This window comes from Saccoglossus kowalevskii, chromosome 2 (genome assembly GCF_978046115.1).
Source record: "Saccoglossus kowalevskii chromosome 2, keSacKowa6.1, whole genome shotgun sequence".
In the NCBI taxonomy this organism is placed as follows: Eukaryota; Metazoa; Hemichordata; class Enteropneusta; family Harrimaniidae; genus Saccoglossus; species Saccoglossus kowalevskii.
In genome coordinates this window covers 10819534-10839057 of record NC_140642.1, presented here as the reverse complement: position 1 = coordinate 10839057, position 19524 = coordinate 10819534, and the positions used below count along the sequence as shown (strand labels likewise).

General features: G+C 36.1%; 1 pseudogene across 1 annotated transcript in view; it reads left to right on the top strand.

Moving 5' to 3' along the window:
- The window catches only part of LOC100366524 (allatostatin-A receptor pseudogene), a 58747-nt pseudogene extending 40551 nt beyond the window's left edge, over window positions 1–18196 (top strand). Inside the window, exon 2 of the transcript XR_014931174.1 lies at window positions 15350–18196. The product of XR_014931174.1 is annotated as an allatostatin-A receptor pseudogene (transcript). The remainder of the gene's footprint in view (window positions 1–15349) is intronic.
- The last annotated feature ends 1328 nt before the right edge of the window (window positions 18197–19524 follow it).

The window sequence follows — 19524 nt, the reverse complement described above, 5'->3', positions numbered from 1 at the left end:
GTTTACTTAGTTCTTGACGCATGTTGAAGCTTGTACACATGGGTTAACAACATAGCTGTCCTGTGTTTCTAAAGCATTATGTCTCACAGCTTAGCTGAATACTTAATTGTATATCCGTCCCTTAGCAACTCGGCTTATTATCCATCAAGATCGCCTACTGCCGGGGGACTTGCTGAATCTATAGTCGTTACCAATGTAACAATTCGCTAGTCACAGCACGCGGGAAACATACATCGACGAAAACACATTCGAAAATCAACACTATTCAATTTAAACTTTGCATGTTACTTGACGCGTGCGACATTAAGCAAAATCAATTAAATAAGTTTCTCCACATAAAACAAAATGATGCTAACGTATCAAGCTTTGCACTGATTAATTGTAGTCAATCCATGTTAATCATAAAATACAGTTTGCACCTTATTGATAATAGTGTACTGCATGTATGTTTAATACATGATTAATCCCTGTGTCATTGAACATATCATACAACATATGCATAACACAAATAGTTAGATTCAATACCATAGTGTATCTGGACAGTCTAATATATGGCCCATTGCATCTCACAGATTGCAGGGGTGGTCCAACTGCAAAGTGTATGCAACCTAGAACCGGGTACGGTCGCATTCAACAGTACAGTGTATCCAGCCTAACACGGTACAAGGTCTGGTTCAACCGCACACTGTATGGAGCCTAGAAAAGTGCATGATCTGGTCCAACCTCAAAGTATATAGAGTCTGGTCTGGTCTAATATAGAGTGTATGCAACCTAGGACGGGTTAGGGACAAACTCGACTCCACAGTGCTTTTCTATGGTTATATTTCCATACAACAAAATATACCCAACAAAAGTTAAGTGTTTATATTCATATTGTGAAATTAGAAGAACACAATACCAACAGCTATGTTAATAATAAGAAACAGATATGCTAATTATATTATGATATATTTATGGCAGGAATATGTAAGTACATTGTTACTAGCTTTGATGGCGACCCCCGTACACGCGACTAGGTCAACATCGATTAGGTTTGTTGTAAATGTCGACTCTCTGGTGATGTAATTACGACAACCAGCAGCTGGATGGTATTACAAGCCTTTATCTAATCTCCATGTATAAATGCATAACTAATCTTCTTATATATTAATATATTATGCTGAAATTCAAAGATTACCTATCATGATATGACCTATTTATTAAACAGCAAACAAAGATAAAGCAGCCAAAGAACCATTCAGTTTTGCAACGTTGAATGCAGTAAATACATCTTTTAATAATATCTTTGGAAGCAAATGATATTAATGGAAGTGATGCCAGTAGCGTATATTGCTAAGACACAAACATGGGTTGTAAAATAAACATGTGATGAAAGTATTAGGTTGCTAGATATGAGATTAGTATAAAATTTTGCAACAATGTCCAACCCTTTTGTGCAACGCGGTCTCCCGCTCCATTTACACAGTATCGTCTTAATATGTTATGATGATCTCACGACAAGACCATTGGACATTATGTGTGTAGACATTGTCATATACATCTCTTGTTGTGCAATACAATTCAAATTTGTCTTATTCTATTGAACGACTATTTCAGTCTGAATCAAGTGCGCATTTATTCAATCGAAGCTGCATGTCTGTGACAAGCCCCCCGTTGCAGCAATAAACAGGGTACCCGTGTTGTTAATGATGTGACAATTGTATGCCACCGTTTGATTTACACAGAACTCCTGGCAATTCAGCAATAATTTGAACGTAATATAGATGCTCTAAAGCTGCCCAATTCTCATTTCAATTACGCACTGTTGAAAGTATTCACCACGGGTAACAGTATAATGGAACACACTGATATTACAATACGCGCACAAATTAAAAGTAAATAATTTATATTGTTAGGCGTGTTTGAGGCGGATTGCTTTGGCTCTAGTACACAGACGGCATGTAAATATGCTTTAAACATAAGTGTATTTGCTGATCTCATGTGCCTTATTATAGATTGTAATTGTCTTCTAATATAACTATCTTCAGTATTTGTTTTTTGTTTACTTTTAAATTCGAAGATGTTCCATTCCATGTGAATTAATAATTTGGATGTCGTCAAAGGCGACATAAATGTTACCAGTGGGTGGTGAACACGACAAAAAAGTGTTTAACTGTGATCCTTTATCTTGCTAGTATTGGCAGGTGGCCATCTCAAACGACCTTCCTGTCACTCACAACATCTTTCAGCGCGCCCTTTCACCTACTTCCTGATTGCTTCTTTTGAATTCAATTTCACTTAAGGCTGTTAAAACATGCTTGAGTGTTGGGGGACGTATTAAAAAATGGGAATTGCCTCCCTCTACTATTCCTTTCCTCGTACACTTCCCAATTATCTGTATTTACTGTATCAGTGTAATTTTTAGACCCAAGTATAAAGTGGACTATAGTCCAATTAAAAGCCACCACTTCCCAATGATACAAACAAATGCATTGTACAATAAAGAATGATTGCATGTATGACATGCTTCATCAATTCAGTAACTATGGAGCTGCGATATGGAAGAATACACTCGTTTTTCGTGGTCATATTTGTGTTTTTTTCTCTCGCCGGATTGGTTGTTTCGAAATTCTGTATACTCATGTCCGAGATCTTGTAGCAAATAAAGGCAAATTAAAGGGTCGTAAAAACGAAATTTTTAGCTCATTTCGCTGTGAATAGATAGTGTAATGAGTGCAACTTCTTTACTAACTTCACTGCAGTGAATGCTAACTTGAACAAGATGGCGTATGGAGTAACTGATATATTGAAGACACTTTGTTCAGTGAAACAATTAGTATGCAAACTAAATTCACTGTCTTTATTCAACCTGGTTTTGTAAATGTACAGTGTAACGTTGAAACATGTAGAAATATCTTTAAATACAAATCGTGCAGTAATATGTTGTGCTTTCCAAAGTCGTTGGTCAGAGGTGTTTACACATTAGATGCATCTGGGTATGCCATCAACATGCTAATGTTTCAGTTTAAGGTCGCAGACAGTAACTTCAAACCAGGCGAGTTTATCCTAGTATCATCCGAATAGAAATGTTATGCCAGCTAATGTATGCATTAGATGCAGATTCGTTAACAACATAACGTGAGCAATGAGTATTAGCAGAGGTACATTACTTGGGCTTTGCAACTACGGTGACATGATACCAAGATCCCGTTTCAATCTCGCTCTCGCATAAGCGTTCCAACTCAGAAAAATTCGAATGCGCATGCCCGAGGTAACTAGGATACTGGAATGTCCAGGTGGATCAAAATAGCTGCTCACGATATGACGGATTACGATAACTATATTTTCTGTACATGTTCGATGTATTACATTTTTTCACTATGAATGTGGTAATACATGTTTTATTATTTTATTACAAACCGCCTATCTCATGTCAGAAGGTCGTAGCACCAGTCTCGCTATCTACGAGATGAGACTTGAATGGGATCTTGACATGATGTCACCATACAGTACTATGCGCGTTGCAAACCTCAAGTAATGTACCTCTGGTATTAGTGAACATTAGATACAAACAGTGTTCCACTCAAATATCTGATACGATCGTTTTGCTGACGCACACGGCAGCATATACCTTAATCTTCTATGAACTAAGTGATTGCTCGCAAGAGAATCTATATAATTGATTTGTTAATACAAATTGAATTCATCTCTGTTTATAAATGGTGATTTTCACATTGACTGTAACATAATCCTACATATACCGAGAAGCTCTGTTTTGATTGGGTATCTTATTTTCATCGAAGAGAAGAAAGTGTATGAAATGTCATCTCTTGTACTTCAATTGCCACCAGTTATAGACCTGCCTAAGCAGTACCCCGCCGAACAAATTGTACCAAGTTTCTCCTCCCAGCTGGTGAAATAACGTTGTCTAGGTGGTTATTGATAAGACTGTATATTTCATTACGCACTGTCCATGTTGTAACCGTAACTGTGGAGTTTATAGCACATTAGTGTCTTTCGAAATTATAAATAGGTTTATTCCCGCCATCAATGAGTACATTTCAAGTTTTAAACAAAGAATGCATTGCTTATTACTTACTTGTTGTTAACCTATGTTTTGGCGAAATTACATAGATTTGAAATCTGACAATCACGTGTTCATGCCTGTGGCTTGCTGGCGACGTATTGCCTCGCCCTGCTATATAATTCTTTGCTTTATAGAAATATGACCTGAGACGAAGAATTAGAAATTGGTTTGGCGGCCTAGCACTAGGATTACAAGACTGGTTAAGAAATAAAGCTCAACTATTAGTATCTGTGAGAAACTGGTGTGTATTCTTTTGGTCAAGTTTTCTTGTATTTCTACAGTGTAAGATTTCGAAATAAACAGAAATAATGTTTGCCTTTAAACGTGATGTAACACGATATTGTTTGGTTAGAAAATGTATATAGTTGTTATTCATATCGCGGCCATAGCTGTTTGATAACGAGGGTTCTCGTGAAACGTTCTAAATACGCCTATTCAACGGAATCCAGGAATACATGTGCGTGAATGACGTTTTTGATCGTGCAGAATTACGTACCCCAGAGAGTAAATCGAGTTCAAATATTATGTTTTATTCGTCAGATGAACAGTGACTACAGTTTTGTTCACGGTATAAGGTTTCTTTATCACTGTGCAATTTTTTTTTTCCGGAACTTCATTCGTCACCTCACGTATCACTTACATGTCAGTCCGTCAAATAGATGAAGAAGAATCACTGATGCATCCCACAAAGTATATTCTTAAAATGACAATGTATACCAAGTTCTGCATAAGTTCATTTGAAAATATTTTCACTATTGTAAAAGAACTTTGCGTACTTTCGACCACAGACAAACGTTTGTTTTTTTTAACAGGGGGTGTGGCTCGTTTAGTTTACTCTGCGCTAACAGCGTTTAAGCCTTAGTATATGACGACAGACATTTAGTTAAAGTGTTTAGGCACATGACGCTCTGAAATGAACATGATTTGGGCGGGAATATCATCGTTAACATTTCTTTGTACGATAGACGAAGTGTCTCGCCTTGATGTTTAATCTGCTATTCAAACTTCCACTTTCGTTGAATGTCAATCTCATTATACAGGTTGTGTGTATTGGGGGGTTTTTGATATGTTTATACTAATATCTCTCCATATTTGTGTGTGATATAACAGTATGCACGTTTTTAAACTCGTTTTAAAATTCACAGCGATACCATACTTCTGCAATTTTATTATTTTTGTATTTTTAAAATTTGATAAATATATTTGATTCTTATATTCTAATTTAAGAATATATTGACAATTTGTTGTTTTTAAATCGAATAGACGTTGTTTATTTTAAGATATTCTACTAAATCAATTGTTGAGCACTACAGTGGATAATTTACATACACAGCTTGGTAGCGCTATATCACTATAATTATTTGTATCTTATTTTGTATAAATACCAACTTGAAAAGTGGATGGATAATCAACATAGTTTACAATGTGATTGAAAACTAATGCAATGCAACATTTATGCCCATATTTTAACATTTCATTAATCCTCTTATCTTCTCCAGGAGATTTGTCCAGTTTTAATTTTCTAATAGCTGATTTAATTTTGTTGATTCTGGCTGTTTTACTCAAAATAGCGTTAACAACTGTTTTGTTTTTCTACTCTCTCGAATTCAGCCTTACTTTTTTTAATTTATATCAAATGTATTTATTATATTAATTAATACCTTTGAAATACAATCATTGACTGAATCGTGATTTTTATTATTTAGTGAATCATTTTTGGATTTGCTACCTGGGTGACAATATCATTCCAAAAATCTTATTTATACTATTTATATAACAGTTATTGCGATTATTTAGTATAGATTTGGTATAATTCCTGAAAAAACTCCATCAGTCTTCATCAAATCATTTAAAGTGCTTAGTATTAACTTCACATTTAATTTAAACCTGGTTATATTCAACTATCAACTGCTGTATATTATATTTGTAAACCCAGCTACAGTCAATGTTCCGAATATCATTAAAAAAATAATGAAGAACTTCACTGTTTAGTAGAGCATTTCCATATTCCAAAATTGAGCTTTCATCCGATAAATATTTACCCGGGAAAGTAGTGAGTTAGTAGTTTAAGCCAGCCCTGCACAATAAAGGCACTATTAGACTTAGGAAAGACAGATTGATACATAATAATGAATTGCCTCCGTTGCCTGTGTCATTGAACCGTACAATATAGGGGTTAGGCCGAAATGTACATCAACCAATATTCAATCTGGTTTTCAGTGCGGCCGTGATTGAATGCAATTATGGAACCAATTTCGCGCAATATACCTTTCTTCTGAACTTTCAGACTTTGTATTTTAAATCGACGTATACGCCAATGAAATAATAGGGATATAAATAACCTTTTCTTCATGCATCATGAACAGTGTAAACTAATATTATATACACTTATCCAATGGTTATTGGGTGAATATACTCGTGACCGTCAGAAGGCATTTCAGCTACTTTCCATGTCACATGGTAGTTCCTTGATACGTTAGGCATATGTCATCGAATATACTGACAGTCATATGAATACTAGTATAATACTCGTATAGTTCAAGGCTGTTTGCATACTCCTCCATCTCTGTTGAACAATGCAAGCAATGTTAACTTGTTAAATTGTGATATAATTGGAATCCGTTCTGTAGTCAACATTTTACGACGACTCTAGCAATTAATTAGTTCATTATTATACTTTTATCATTTTAATCCACGTGACCTCACTCTTCAGGGTGAGTTAAGGTTAATAACAGTACACGAAATTGAATGGAATGCACTTGAATGTTTCGCGCACGCTGGCATGTGAAGCTTCGCCTGGGCGTGGCTACCGGGACTTCAATTATAATAGCACAAATGTGCTTATTCAACTCCATCATTCATCGATGGCACCAATGTATTTATTTGTGTGATATATGTAGGGAACGTTTTGCCGTCCTTAGACGACTGATGTGACAAATGCTTGGTTTTACACTAACATTACTAACATTATCAAATCCAACGTCCAATTGTATGGCGTAAAATAACTCAACTTTCTTTTGTTTAGATATCTTTGCTATTTATGGCCCGTTTTCCATTATTTATTTGTCGTGAATCATCGGGTTTGATGTGTATTTGTGACGTCAATTAGAAAAGAACAGAGGAATGGATACGTCAAAGAGTTCTTTGTGCTAGTACGCATTCACATTCGCACTTACATCTACTCAATACGTGATATTATTAGCAGTGTTTGCTGCCAGTGAGAGGTGAGTGAATTGTAGAGACATATCACTTACATGTACGAGGAGAGTAAATGGAATAAAAAAAACACATTTCTAAGGATGTCTTGCTTTTGATGAAGTAGATCAAAATTAGGTAAATTATAAATTCAAGATTCCTAATATGAATTTTATTATAATGGTTAAACATAGGCGAATCCATGCTAGGATGCGATCAGTACGCCGCTATATCGTGTGTTTTTTTATAGTAGATTCACGTATAACCCGTTTGCTGTTACGTCGCGGTCGTTGTCGCCGTCAATAGAGCTGAATGTGATTATAATCATGTACAACTGACAAATGACATAACTGCAATCACTTTCCTGATTGTATGTCCGTGAGTAGACTTCTCAGTCAATGATTCTCTCTTTTCTTGTTTTTCCCAAATGAATATTATGTACCCGAAGGACCTCACTGAATCGAAAAACCACGATTTACAAATATTAGCTAGCGATTGGTGAATACATTTTTCATTTGCGCAAATGAGAGTATTGAGTGCCAGTGTGGTCTTTACTGAGAAAGTAGTCGTGTACGCAGTCCTTCTGGCAATATATGTTTTGGTAATGTAACAGTATTGTGGATATTTACAATAATTAAGGTTTCGATTTTGTCAAATAACAATTGCTGGAAATCTGTCGTAATATTAGTTCTTGCTGTAGGTCTATCAACTTTTACGCTTAAGACCACGATCGGTAAAGGTTAGGCGGCCTCAGTAGTGATTCTGCTGAGCTACATCGTTGGTGTAGGAAAAGGTATGTGAATAATTCTTGTGCGTGATAAATTATGTCAAAAACAATTCGGTTTTAACTTAAAGGTATATTATATCACCTTCATATTAAAATTGAAATAGTTAAACATTTTATCGTAGAAAATATGCTATTGAAGATGAAGTATCATATTGCATGTGATGTCGGAATTTGTCCCAAACGTCTGCACTGAACGATACAGTAATGCTTTCAGGTGTCTAGTTATTCTTGTTACTCCTTATCCGAGGTAAAATTATGAATCAATGCTAGATGAACTAGACAGTGGCAGTGTACATATCTCTATATATTGCTAGATGAACTAGACAGTGGCAGTGTACATATCTCTATATATTGCTAGATGAACTAGACAGTGGCAGTGTACATATCTCTATATATTGCTAGATGAACTAGGCAGTGGCAGTGTACATATCTCTATATATTGCTAGATGAACTAGACAATGGCAGTGTACATATATCCTCTATATATTGCTAGATGAACTAGACAGTGGCAGTGTACATATCTCCTCTATATATTGCTAGATGAACTAGACAGTGGCAGTGTACATATCTCCTCTATATATTGCTAGATGAACTAGGCAGTGGAAGTGTACATATCTCTATATATTGCTAGAAGAACTAGACAGTGGCAGTGTACATATCTCCTCTATATATTGCTAGATGAACTAGACAGTGGCAGTGTACATATCTCCTCTATATATTGCTAGATGAACTAGACAGTGGCAGTGTACATATCTCTATATATTGCTAGATGAACTAGACAGTGGCAGTGTACATATATTCTCTATATATTGCTAGATGAACTAGACAATGGCAGTGTACATCTCTCCTCTATATATTGCTAGATGAACTAGACCGTGGCAGTGTACTTCTCTCCTCTATATATTGCTAGATGAACTAGACAGTGGCAGTGTACATATCTCCTCTATATATTGCTAGATGAACTAGACAGTGGCAGTGTACATATCTCCTCTATATATTGCTAGATGAACTGGACAGTGGCAGTGTACATATCTCTATATATTGCTAGATGAACTAGACAATGGCAGTGTACATATATCCTCTATATATTGCTAGATGAACTAGACAGTGGCAGTGTACATATCTCCTCTATATATTGCTAGATGAACTAGACAGTGGCAGTGTACATATCTCCTCTATATATTGCTAGATGAACTAGGCAGTGGAAGTGTACATATCTCTATATATTGCTAGAAGAACTAGACAGTGGCAGTGTACATATCTCCTCTATATATTGCTAGATGAACTAGACAGTGGCAGTGTACATATCTCCTCTATATATTGCTAGATGAACTAGACAGTGGCAGTGTACATATCTCCTCTATATATTGCTAGATGAACTAGACAGTGGCAGTGTACATATCTCCTCTATATATTGCTAGATGAACTGGACAGTGGCAGTGTACATATCTCTATATATTGCTAGATGAACTAGACAGTGGCAGTGTACATATATTCTCTATATATTGCTAGATGAACTAGACAATGGCAGTGTACATCTCTCCTCTATATATTGCTAGATGAACTAGACCGTGGCAGTGTACTTCTCTTCTCTATATATTGCTAGATGAACTAGACCGTGGCAGTGTACATATCTCTATATATTGCTAGATGAACTAGACAGTGGCAGTGTACATATCTCCTCTATATATTGCTAGATGAACTAGACAGTGGCAGTGTACTTCTCTCCTCTATATATTGCTAGATGGACTAGACTGTGGCAGTGTACATCTCTCCTCTATATATTGATCTATAAACTAGACAGTTGCACCTCTTCTCTATAAATCGATGTATGAACTAGATAGTGACAGGGTCCTTCAACGTATTGCTGTATGACTTTTACATTTATTTTGACTCATCTAATGTTTTCCTAGCCCAATTTTGTACATGTCAGTCAGACACTGACAAACATTGAAGTAAAGAGGCCGGGACGTAGTAGAAATGGAAGAGATATTTTAGGCCAGTATCAACATGTGAAATTGCAGTGCTAATTCAGATATGTGAACTAAATCACTTTACAATTCTTTGTAGCTTGTGAGATGTTGGCATTAATGTTGAAAAACAGAGTATACTGGATACGATATATTGCCAATAATGTGATATTGATATTACCGTATGGGTTCCAGCTTGATTAGGATGTGGGGGTATGCTGAAGGTGCCTAAAATTGCATATGATTTGAGAATAAAAAAATATGATTTGGAAAAAGGTAAATAGGAGAATTAGTGTTAGTGAAAACAATATTTGCCAAAAAAAGCAATTTCTTGCTGCCACATTGGCAGCTCAAAATATTGAAAATTCGCTACAATTATTAAAAATCACATTTATTAGGATCCCCGCATGAAGTTACATAAAAAAATGCACCATTATTGGCAGGGGAAAATCATTCTTTGTTTTAAGTTATATACTAATTTTTTTCACTACTGTTTGATATGTATTTTGTGAGTGTACATGTATGCACTAAAATTATAGTACTCCCATTAAAATAATCAAAACATCAAAAACGTACATAAAAATACATACTATGTAATAATCATCCCTGCAATCTGATTTCCCTTTTTTACATCATTCGTCCTCTTGTTGTCACTCAGTTACTCGGGAACGGATTCTCTTTTTGGGAATATTTCTCGGGAATGAAGCTTGTTCATTTCAATAAATACACACAACTCAATAGGTTCAGCCTAATGTCGCTTACGAGAAGATCCGTAGCCGATGCCTTCATCAAATCAACACAAACTCTTATTCTTCATTCAACTACTAGCGAAAGCAAATAGCGTTATTCATTTGGAATAGCACTAGCCTTTACAGCAAGTCTCAGAAGTATTGGGGCAGCCAATTTGCAAACTCGCTAGCGAATTGGCTAACTGCTTGGGTTTTGACTAAACGGTTGGCTTTCGAATCTCGCTGGCGCCGTCCTGTGGTCACGCCCACTCTGGATGAATCTATATTACAGTAGGGATCGGTCGATCTCCCTGATTTAGAGGAAACTGTTTCTCAACTTGTCTCTTTATTTAGTTTCACTCAGTGTTCAAGATAGCTACCCCCATATAGTAAATATCAGTGGAGTAATCGCATTTATCATATCATTGTACGCCAGCTGACTGTGGCCATTCCCAAGCCTCGCAAAGCAAACCATTCAGGGGAATCCAGACATGTTCCAGGCTATGTTCCCTAATGCGATATAGACTCGCCCAGAGTGGACGCGACCACGAGTCGGCGCCAGCGAGATTCGAAAGCCAACTGTTTATTCAAAACCCAAGCAGTTAGCCAATTCGCTAGCGAGTTTGCAAATTGGCTGCCCCAATACTTCTGAGACTTGCTGTAATATGGTAATGACATAACTGTAATCCATTCATAGACACTTTCGTTAACATTAATAATAATAATGACATGGCGAACGAGTGTACTGGTTTGTATATATCAATGGTGACCTCGGTGGGCGACCTCCAGAATTCCATATGTCAAGGATTACATATAGACTTTGACTATGTTTTATTCGAATTGAATAATGTCAATAAAAGTATCATTATTATTATCATTATTATATTACTGTGAGCAGTAGCCGTTCAATAGTTACACTCGGCTAGGTTGGCACGGGGTCAATTACTAGACCAGAATAGCGTTTGAATCGAATCTGATATATGCCAAGCAATCAGCGTTGTCAACTTACGCAATGAATGCCATAATATATGATCATCAATATAATCTGTCACAGTGGACTACTGTCTAACAGACAGATCACCTTATACGTATACTCAATGACGTCACATCCCTAACTTCTCTTACATCACACCCCTCGCATATAGTAACAACACTTCATGAATGTTACATGTAGTCATATCTTGCTACTAACACGTGTCATCAGAAATTGTATCCCCGCATATACAAACACGAATAGGTACATTAGTCTAGGGTCTATATTAGAGGCTTAGAAACAGGAAACATAACTCATCTAGAATTTATTTTCAGGTAGAATGAGACATCATTGTACCTTTTGTACTGACCACTTAAGATATTATAATGATTGTACCCTGTTTTAAATGTCTAATTTGAATAGACACTGCTTAAATGTATTTGTTGGTTCGTTTTTATCTGTTATGACAGTGAGTATGATATATACTTCGATTCTATCCAGATGATATATCACAAGATGTTTGTTTGTTTTTACTTTACTATGACTGTGATAGAGTGATTTCATTGATAACTATCGATGACTACGTATGTTATTGATCGTTTGCTTCAACAAAATTTTAGATTAGGACATTCAATTCAATATGTATGTTAGATAGACATTGCATCACTGTAATTAGTTTTTAATTGTGCTTTATTATTTATTTAAACGTGCTAAGTCTGATCACAGCCATGTGCGAAATGGTGAATATATGAGAGCCGTATAAACATAGTAATGAACGGCATTCAATCGTTATGAACGCGTGCGAAGATTAGAAATTTGAATTTCTCGCGTACGTGCTTTTTATCACATTATACAACGTTGGAATGGAGTTGTGCCGCTATTACTTGTTTCGATCGTTTTGAGCATGTAGTATTGCTTTGGGTGACTGTCCATTAGTTAATTATTCAGTAAATCTGTTGTTATCACACCTTTCTTTCGTTTGTGATAAGATTTGCTCTGATTGATTCATGGCCTTAAGCATTTGTTTTTTTTGAAGGCAGGAAGTCTACGGTTAAATTGTAATAAAAAGCTACATATTTAAACGAAACGAACTAAAACATATATTGTTACTATGGGAACTAGTGGTGAACGTTATAAACTGTCACAATAGTAATCATTTACTAAATATCGTATTTGACGTGCCAAAGAGCAAGGTCATCTCAACTTTTTATTTGCAGTTTGAGAACATGTCTCATTCAATCTACAAAAAAAAACAAAGAAAAACGTTACTAGTCCGCGCCATGATTTGGTAGGCAATTTTTTTCTTTTTAGCTAGACTTCTCATATGTGATATTGTATCTACATTTCAATAAAATATTTACTGTATTAACAATGAAGTAGTTAGAAAGGTCAAGCGATAACCCCGTATTCTACAGAACAAACAATTCAATAAATGCAGTTGGAATGATTCAGATAATTTTGGTCTGTGTTTTAGTAGTTTTAACCCAATCATTTCATTAAATTTGAAGGCACTATATAGTGAGAAAAATGAACACAATACAAATATTTATAAGAACATACAAACATACATCACAAAGTATTTACAAAGTATTAAACTTGAGTTAGTGAGAATTTATGTACCACATTTATAATCATTCTGTTATGCACAGATGTACAAAGCTGATCACGTGAACAAATTGAAAAGATGCATTAATGTTAATTAATGTAAACAGTTTTTCCGCAATCCCTAGTTATCATACCATAAATAAAACCATTGAGCTCCGTGATGCTCCGGACAATACCAGCTTTTGTATTAGCACCTCTGTCTTGAAGAATTCTACATGTGTTACGCCGCGTGTTTCACCATACATTACATGGCTTTCAACACAGATTCCAATGACAATAATAGCGCATGCGCCACACATTACTGAACTGGTCTTTTTATAAACTCGAAAATGTTGAATGTAATCAGACACCTTCCTCGTTTTTCATGTTGTAATATGTTGAATTCCAGATTAAAACTAACATATATCTGAAGTAGAATTCAAAACTACAATAATCCCATAATAACATTTTAAATCTTGATAAAATTTGATATTGAGGAGATATGCACTGCCCTCTATATTGTTATTCGATTACACAAAGGCAATATAAAATATTCATAACAATAATCTTTCTGTACTCGTATTTTCTGTGTGATCTTTAAACATTATTACAATAAAGTAGACCTGATTAAAATAAGATAGACAATAACATAAAATACAGTCAATATTTAAATTTGTTTTGATGGATTTGACAACTTGTTTTATTATTTATTTAGATTTCCTCTTCAACTGAAAACTATTGAAAGTAAATTAAGACAATATGTTGTTCGTGGTGTTCCTTTAATGTCGCGTGGATTGTATAATGAAACCTCATACTGCTCACTACAAACCTGAATATCGCCCATCATATATTACATATATGTAATAGTTAATTTTCTGTTCAACTGCTAGATCTCACGAGTTGCGTGAAATACGCGCGCCGAACGATCTTTGACAGGGAAGTATTGTGTTTGAATAGCCTTACTTCTTTGAAAATGACCACCATTAAATGTGTCCAGCACATTATTAAACATGAAAATATCCCCCAAAATACTTTCGCATTTATCGAATCCCACGCGATGTGTGTCGCCACTAAGACGCTATGACCTTGATTGTCCTGTTTTTGCGTTGTATTTCACGCATAACGCCGGGTCTACACGCCCATTGTGCTAATGATTGCAAAGAATGTGGCCAGTATTAAAATTGTATTCACTATTTTTTTTATTAGATTAGCCTGGCAATATGCATTGTATACTGTAAAATATTTTAGCTGGAGATAATTTTCGCTAAAAATGCATATTGGCTGTGAGCCTCGACAAGTATGTGTGATTTTTAAAACAAAAACTAAACATTATTCATTTTCTGTCCTATTTTGTCATTCACATAATGGCATATTCGGGAATAGCAATAGCTTTGTACGACGTCATAGAATGGAGGAACGTGATATGCCATGTTGGCATTCTCTAAAAACGAGAGTGCGTAATATTTGTTTGACAACATTGTCATAGCGATAAATGGCAAATCGGTGTTGGTACTTGTGGTTGGTATCACACGTGTAAACTGTTTACACATTTTGCAAAATACGTAATTGAAAGTCAGTGTCGTCACAAAAGATTGTGTTCGGTACGGGTACGATGTGACATATACAACACGTGCAAAATAATTGTTTACACAACATTCGATTGCGCTTTGTACGATGACAAACGCCATTTAAATCGTTACATATAGAAAATAAGCATACGTATAGCTCAAGTTAGCAGACCGCCATGTGACGTCATTCAGGATTATTCCACTATCATACGATTAGGGTTTAATCGTAATCGCCTTGCTCTATAACCACATAGTAGAGTTAAATTAGCATTATCTTTACGTTATCACCATACGATATTACATCGCCACTCCACTAAATTAAATGGGCGTTCCAATCACAATTGAAAGCGGTTGGACCTTTATGCTTCATAAATTATCTCCACGACGTTGTTATTCAGAAGGCTGAAAATAGAAATCCCGCCCACATACTAATGATATTCATGCTATAAGCGTTCACGATTTTGCTCTTTTTTCACAGATCTGCCGACACTGTGTGGTACGTGGAAGGTGTGGGAGCTAGATTACTGACAGAAGTGTGTAAACATAGATAAATATATATCTGAGGGGAAGAAATGTCTACCGAGGATTATTCTGACTGGATGTGCATCAATCTGACTAATTACACCAACTGTTCGGACCCATGGAACGGTGCAGGTTTAGCATCGGACGCTGCGCCGATCGCTGTTTTTTACGGTCTCATCACAATAATAGGATTTCTAGGCAACTCGATGGTGATTCTCGTAGTTTTAAAGGAGAAAAAGATGCGAAATACCACCAATGTATTCGTGTTCAGTCTTAGTATTGCAGATCTCTCCTTCATTATAATTTGTACACCTTTCACCGCGGCGGACCACATGTTGGGTCAATGGATATTTGGTCAAGTGATGTGCAAACTCTTCAACTATTTCACATTCGTTAACGTCTATGCCAGTATATATACACTGACTGTCATGTCGTTTGATCGTTTTCTGGCCGTCGTATATCCTATACGTACGATGAAATTTCGACGCACTCGCTATGCCATTATATCTGTGATCGTACTATGGATAGTAATACTGATCACACTGTCTCCACTATTAGTTGTAACTATCACCGAGAAATACAAGTATATAGATGGTCAGGTGTACACTTCTTGCCACACGTCCATGAACATGCAGGAGACACGAATTTTCATTGGCCAATTCTTCGTAACATCATATGCTTTCCCACTCACCGTCATCAGTCTTACGTACTTCCTTATGCTCAGGAGTTTATGGAGCAGCGCAGCCCCGTCATCGAATATCTCCGAGGAGTCGGCTAAGCGCAAAAGGAAAGTCACTGTTATGGTGGTGGTTGTTGTCATCGTTTTCGCCATCTGTTGGTTACCTATACAAATTTTTCTGATGGTGCAGAATTTCGCGGTGTACGACTACGAAAACCCTGTGTTGAAACCCATTTATTACACTGCTAACTGCATGTCATATGCCAACTCATGCATTAACCCAATTATTTACGTGTTTTTGTCCAAGAGTTATCGTCAAGCTTTTAGAAGAGCTATATGCTGCTGTGTACAAAAACAACGCACGACAAGAGGCGGATTCATGAGGGATTCGATGATGGTAACGACTGCCGTATCAAACACTCCAAACCGGTCGGCAAATAGACATGGCGCTGGTAAATATATAGCGTCGGGAAGCCAAAGAAACTCGTCGTCATCATCTCACAGTGTCACTCACTCCAGTCCCCGTGCAGTGTGCAACAGGAAAAAGGGAAATGAATATTTAATGACAGAAGTTTGTAGAACTCGTGCAGAAACTAAACCACTATTCGGAGAATCCTCTGCATCCGATACTGGTTCAAACCCCTCCGAGATAACTTTCAGTGAAGAAGAACGGTCTTCTAGCAAACACAAAGGAGATGTTAAACAAGTAGCTAAAGCTATCACAAAAACCGTTTTGGAATACTGTGATGATTCAGACGCTAGTTCTGTCGATATGGAAACTAATCCTAGTGAATCTGCATCACCCGCAAAAAAATCTGTTGAGTTTGTATTACGCGAGCCTCATCGAGTGGGGGCGCGCTTCTCATCTGCAAATTACTGCGATACACACAAGTACAGAAGCATGCAAAACGTTGATGATATTCAGAGTTCGAGACGTAGTACTTCAAAAGACGGTCGATATGTGTTAATGGAGACAAGTCTGGATGAAAGAAGACTTATACGAAATAGAGCAACACTTTCATACCATCATAGTTGATGACGTAACTAGAATTGCATATTGTGCCGCAGTTATAAACATGTATATTTGTTTCTAAATCACACGGTATGACATAGTACATCGTAATCTTGCGTGATTTGTAAACCCTAATGATCGACGATGTGTATAAAACAGCCATGTATCATGGATGGGTAGGAGTCAGTGTTTTTTTCTTTATAAAACCTGTGCACGTTCAGTATTTTGGACGCTGTTGACTAGATATTGACGGAAATGTTGGTGCCTTCTCAACAGTTGCCCACATTTTTAAATTGCGTGATATGACGTTACGTGCAAGGTCTATATACGAGGAAATATACGCACTACTCTTTACGTTTTATATCGGTATTAATTGGAGTGAAGACCCAGTCAAATGCACAACTACCTATAAACCAGCAGTTTTCAATTATAGAGATCACATTTAATAATATGCAAGTTAACGATAGTTGATGCAGATGCTAGTCTTCTAGTAATAATTCAGCTGTAGTGTAGGAAGAAAAACTCAACTCGTTATTGGCTTATTAGCATCACCATACGTTGCCCGATTATTTGAACTCCTAAGACACCAATAATTCTCAAATTTCGTTTCAGATAATCTATATTATAAATATAAAAAGTAAGAGGTTGCACATAATTTGGTTTTTAATAAGTCTATTTTTCCCACAGTGGTTATTATGTGTTTGTATTCACTGTGTCTATATGATGTGATCAGTTTACGTGTTGCTGGACAACATACAGTACAAGAATAAATGTTTACCCGGCATTCCACACGCCGTACGGCATCGCCTGCAGCTCTAGAATGTACTATGTAGTAACACGGCATCCATATCATAGTATTTATACAACTGTAATAGTTCTATGACTAGTCTTTAGAGTTAAAATCACCTCGTTATAGCTAGTTTTGAATTTGTGTTTTCGAAAATTATACACATTTTTAATACGTATAATCTTTAATGCCAGAGAAACTATTGCTGTTGAGTTCAGTGTGCTAACGAAATAAAATAAGAACGCTCTGCATATATATATATATGGACTATGTTATTTAAAAATAAACATTTTGAATAGTATGACGGATGGTCGGACTGTGGCAATTTACATGTGTTCAACTTGTTCATTATGCGATGTTAGCTCAGTCAATATTTATCTATCACGTGGTGTAACTAAAAGTTACACTTCATGAATTATGAAAGGAAGGGCGAAACAAAAAATGAATGTAACAAAACAGAACAAAATTGCAATTCAGCGGGTATTTCGCCATTTTCCCTGCAGGTGCTGTGCATTTTATGAGAACCAAACTAGGGTCTGCGTCGACACATTTATTGCGTTCAATTAAGTTTTATTACAAGATATTTCATTTTGTATATTTATATAATAGATACCTTAACAACTACCACATCACGTGACATCTAATGATTTTTGTTGTAATTATCTGCTGTATGCCATAGGGGCATGAAGATCTCGTTAAACCTACCTAGAAATAATTGGACAGCGTTGTCTCAAACCGTGACGCTGATGCTTACAGTGTTAGCAGTAATAACGGTCGATTCCACGCGAGAGGGATAAGGAAACAATCAATCAATCAAAAATTATCAAAGTTCACAACATAATTTATTGCTGGGACGTGGGCGGGTTTAAATTTTAAAATGGAATTTTATGTTTTAAATAAATGTTCACCATTTTATATAACATGAAATAATTAACATGTTTGGAGAGAGATGTCCGCAATACCACGTTACGTCACGTTAGATTGATACTTTTTACTAGTGTCGTTTGCAAACAACAATTTGTATTCGAGTTCATTTATTTGGTGTGTATGTAAAATACATATGACATAATATGAGAACGTAACGAGAACACGACAAAGTATGCACGAAAACAGAACGTGGTACTTCGCTATATGTATTTTACATATTTTGCTTTTGAATTAAAATGTTGTTTCAATGTGACGTCAATACTCTTGAACGCGTCAATCTTGGTGACGTAGTATACCCATATCAAGGAATTTCAAAGGTTTGAACGAGTTCAGATTTGTTTTTCGGACAAATCAATGCAGAAACGGCATTTTACGGAACGGTAATTTTTTTTTTTCGGCGCTAAATGTATAATTACAATTATTACCTGAATTCACTTGCTCACAGAGTCGGTTGATACGAGTGACGTCATAGGCTAGTATTACCCCTGAAACGAAGGAGAGTGGATAATATAGCCATTACTGTGTGGCAAGGGGGTAATACAGCCCATGATACCATGCAGTCCTCTATAAGTGATATCATGTGATAACCTTTTTATCACATGACCTGCTCCGGATGTCAAAACGACTGAGAAATCTAGGTTTTACGGAACTATGCTTATGAATCATATCCTAATTTATGCCGATGGTGTTCGAAATCGACAGAAATGTTACTCTTATTAACATTGT